Genomic DNA, 5,000 nt, shown 5'->3' on the forward strand with positions numbered 1-5,000 from the left:
TTGTGAATTGTCTCTGCACATAGGTGGCTCTGCTAGTGCTTAGCCACAAAGGAGTCAATTACTAGACCTTTTCACCATACCTGATTTGAAATGGCAGGGAAAAATGTTTTTTTTACTAGTGCTATGAATATCGATGGTGTTATTCTTATTATAAACATTATAATTACTATAATGTTATAAACATTAGTAACAGCAAAATAAAATAACGTAAAATATTTTTGTAAATCAAAGAAAAGGGTAAACGGGTGAGTTAATATAAGAGTAGCCATCTATGTGTAAAAACAATCAAACAAGTAACTCACAGTGGGCATAGCATGTACGTACACATCATGCCCATCAGCATTGGGTTAAATGTATATACAATATATATACATATGTATACATATGTATACATACATATATATATATATATATATGTATATATATACATATTATTTTTTTTTACATACTACTCATTATAAGAGTAAATAAAAATAAAGCATAAATTGGAAGGAAGTGTTGATGAGGCCCCGCCCCCCCTCTCCTCTCCAGCAAACATTCCCTTCACCTCGGTATGCACGACAAGATAGAGCTGAAAACCGGAAGCATGAGGGGAACTTAATTTTTTTCTGGCATTTCTGTCTGCAGATTATTTGTTGTACCAGTGACTGCAACATTTTGTCCTCTTGCTACAAGAATATCAACTTCAATCAATTGTAGCTTCGTGCATTTATACTCTGATGATTAACCTTTATTTATCATCTGTATTATTTTATTGTGAAAGTTCAAGTTTATAGAATACTAGTACAGGACACTAGAATACTCAGTAAATTTATTTTATGCATGCAATCACACCTTCACAGACAAGAGAGAGAGAGAGAGAGAGAGAGAGAGAGAGAGAGAGAGAGAGAGAGAGAGAGAGAGAGAGAGAGAGAGAGAGAGACGGGGAGAGAGAGAGAGAGAGAGAGACGGGGAGAGAGAGAGAGAGAGAGAGAGACGGGGAGAGAGAGAGAGAGAGAGAGAGACGGGGAGAGAGAGAGAGAGAGAGAGGGGGAGAGAGAGAGAGAGAGAGAGAGAGACGGGGAGAGAGAGAGAGAGAGACGGGGAGAGAGAGAGAGAGAGAGAGACGGGGAGAGAGAGAGAGAGAGAGAGACGGGGAGAGAGATAGAGAGAGAGAGACGGGGAGAGAGAGAGAGAGAGAGAGACGGGGAGAGAGAGAGAGAGAGAGAGAGACGGGAGAGAGAGAGAGAGAGAGAGAGACGGGAGAGAGAGAGAGAGAGAGAGAGAGACGGGGAGAGAGAGAGAGAGAGAGAGAGACGGGGAGAGAGAGAGAGAGAGAGAGAGACGGGGAGAGAGAGAGAGAGAGAGAGGGAGAGAGAGAGAGAGAGAGAGACGGGGAGAGAGAGAGAGAGAGAGAGAGACAGGGAGAGAGAGAGAGAGAGAGAGACGGGGAGAGAGAGAGAGAGAGAGAGACGGGGAGAGAGAGAGGAGAGAGAGAGAGAGACGGGGAGAGAGAGAGACGGGGAGAGAGAGAGAGAGAGACGGGGAGAGAGAGAGAGAGAGAGACGGGGAGAGAGAGAGAGAGAGAGACGGGGAGAGAGAGAGAGAGAGAGACGGGGAGAGAGAGAGAGAGAGAGAGACGGGGAGAGAGAGAGAGAGAGAGACGGGGAGAGAGAGAGAGAGAGAGACGGGGAGAGAGAGAGAGAGAGAGAGACGGGGAGAGAGAGAGAGAGAGAGAGACGGGGAGAGAGAGAGAGAGGGAGAGAGAGAGAGAGAGAGACGGGGAGAGAGAGAGAGAGAGAGAGACGGGGAGAGAGAGAGAGAGAGAGAGAGAGAGAGAGAGAGAGAGAGAGAGAGAGAGAGAGAGAGAGAGAGAGAGAGAGAGAGACGGGGAGAGAGAGAGAGAGAGAGAGACGGGGAGAGAGAGAGAGAGAGAGAGAGAGAGAGAGACGGGGAGAGAGAGAGAGAGAGAGAGACGGGGAGAGAGAGAGAGAGAGAGAGACGGGGAGAGAGAGAGAGAGAGAGACGGGGAGAGAGAGAGAGAGAGAGAGACGGGGAGAGAGAGAGAGAGAGAGACGGGGGAGAGAGAGAGAGAGAGAGAGAGAGAGAGAGAGAGAGAGAGAGAGAGAGAGAGAGAGAGAGACGGGGAGAGAGAGAGAGAGAGAGAGACGGGGAGAGAGAGAGAGAGACGGGGAGAGAGAGAGAGACGGGGAGAGAGAGACAGAGAGAGAGAGAGAGAGAGAGAGAGAGAGAGAGAGAGAGAGAGAGAGAGAGAGAGAGAGAGAGAGACGGGAGAGAGAGAGAGAGAGAGAGAGAGAGAGAGAGAGAGAGAGAGAGAGAGAGAGAGAGAGAGAGAGAGACGGGAGAGAGAGAGAGAGAGAGAGAGAGAGAGAGAGAGAGAGAGAGAGAGAGAGAGAGAGACGGGAGAGAGAGAGAGAGAGAGAGAGAGAGAGAGAGAGAGAGAGAGAGAGAGAGAGAGAGAGAGAGAGAGAGAGACGGAGAGAGAGAGAGAGAGAGAGAGAGAGAGAGAGACGGAGAGAGAGAGAGAGAGAGAGAGAGAGAGAGACGGAGTGAGAGAGAGAGAGAGAGAGAGAGAGAGAGAGAGAGAGAGAGAGAGAGAGAGAGAGAGAGACGGGATGAGAGAGAGAGAGAGAGAGAGACGGGATTGAGAGAGAGAGAGAGAGAGACGGGATTGAGAAGAGAGAGAGAGAGAGAGAGAGAGAGAGAGAGACGGGATTGAGAGAGAGAGAGAGAGACGGGATTGAGAGAGAGAGAGAGAGACGGGATTGAGAGAGAGAGAGAGAGAGACGGGATTGAGAGAGAGAGAGAGAGAGACGGGATTGAGAGAGAGAGAGAGAGACGGGATTGAGAGAGAGAGAGAGACGGGATTGAGAGAGAGAGAGAGATGGGATAGAGAGAGAGAGAAGAGTGAGTGAGTGAGTGAGTGAGAAAGAGTAGGGAGAAAGCCAGAGAGAGAGGGAAGCATGGTCTGTATCAATGAAAAGAGCCTGATATATATTCATACTCTGAGGAATGCATTGCAGAAGCCTACTGCACACACTGCCTTAAGTAAAATGAATTCCGTAGCGGTTATTCAAGAACTGAGACTGATTGTGGTATTGCTGTGTCTAATGGTTGGATTTATCTTTCAGGATGCCATCTATGACAATATTTGGGGCTGGAGCTGCTACCCTTGGAGTTTATATCACAGATTGGAAAGTGATCACTCAGTTTATTCCATTCTACAGTGGAAAGCTAAAGGACGAAGAAGAATAAACTCTTGATGTGCGGATTAGTCTGCTTGAATTTTCAGGTTAGTTGGAGTTTACATATTCATAATATGCCACTGATTTATTGAATTAATATTATGATTGCTGTTTAATTAATTATCTTCAATTCAGTCAAAAATGTTTGCTTCATGTGTATTTATTTATTTTGTATTTTTTTCCTACTTTACAGATTTCAATGTCATTCAAGATCAACATGTGAGGCCCATCAGATATTTGTATTATATTGTATAGAGTAACATGTCAATAAAGAAATTAGACTTTTTGATTCATTTTATTTTTTAGTGCCCATTGAGAGATGTCAAAAGTTTCATCGGTCCAGCAGATATATGTGTGTGTGTGTGTGTGTGTGTGTGTGTGTGTGTGTGTGTGTGTGTGTGTGTTTCGTACATACGTACGGATGTGTGTATGTATGTTTGTGTGTTTATATATATATATATATATATATATACTTATATATATATACATATTTGTGTATATATATATACATATATATGTACATATATATACATATATACATACATACATATGTATATATACATGTATATACGTACACCTATATATATATATATACATTTATATACGTACATATATATATATATATATATATATATATATATATTCATATATACACATACACATGCAATTATGTACATGTATATGTATATACGAAATTTTTTTTTTTTTTTTTTTAACAGCCATTCATGCCACTGCAGGACATAGGCATCTCTCAATTCACTATTGGTTATATGGCAGTGTTACAATTGCCTGATAGGATGCCCTTCCTAATCAACCACGTTTCGGCGCGCCAACACGTGTACCACGGTGGTGACTTCCCCTATAACACCCGCGCTCGACTTCTAAAGGCGACATGTCGTTTTCTCGGGCTGGAACCAGCAGTCAGAGTGCAGGCATTTTTACGACCGCCGCAACGGGGAATTGAACTCGGGACCATGAGGGTCGGAGTCTAGTGCTCTAACCACTGGACCATCGCGGCAGTCATATATATGTATATATACATGTGTGAATACATATGTATATGTCTATGTGTATATATGTACAGGTGTGTGTAGGTAAATATGTATAAGTATATATGTATATAGATATATATACATATATCTGTGTGTGTGTAACCAAGTTACACCTAAGCTGTGACTGCACAACAGAGCAATGGCCCTCATTTTCCAGAGGCGAGGGGATCCCCTGGTTATGGCAGCAATTGGGATTGCTTCGGAGCAGAGGGTGCTAAAAATCTCTGGTTAAAAGCAGGCCGCCCCATCTTCATAAACCTTTTCACATGCAAGGACAATTGGAACTGAATCTGACTTGCTAGCATTACTTGAACTCTTTAAGTAAATGGGATGTAGTAGGACGAAGGACAGAAGATACTAAATGATAGACACGTGTACTATTGGAGAGGTAAACCCCAGTGAAGCAAGCAGGAAATAGGGGTAGGTTTCTTAGTTCACAAACGTTTAGAAAAAAAATGTGGAATTCTCTGGCTTCAGCAACAATAAAACTAAGCAAAAGGTACAACCCAATGATTGTGTATACTCCAACTTGCAGCCACGGTGATGAAGAAAGAGAGCTTCTATAAAGATCCCCCTCAATCCTTTGCCCGTTGTTGTCGTGGGGTGGCTTAGGAGGCGGAGACTGGGACCCAATGCTGGGGAACTCCCCAACCTTGGGACTCAGCCCTCGACTTTTTTTTTTTTTTTTTTTCTTTTCCCCCCC

Source organism: Penaeus chinensis, chromosome 10, assembly GCF_019202785.1.
Source record: "Penaeus chinensis breed Huanghai No. 1 chromosome 10, ASM1920278v2, whole genome shotgun sequence".
Classification (NCBI taxonomy): Eukaryota; Metazoa; Arthropoda; class Malacostraca; order Decapoda; family Penaeidae; genus Penaeus; species Penaeus chinensis.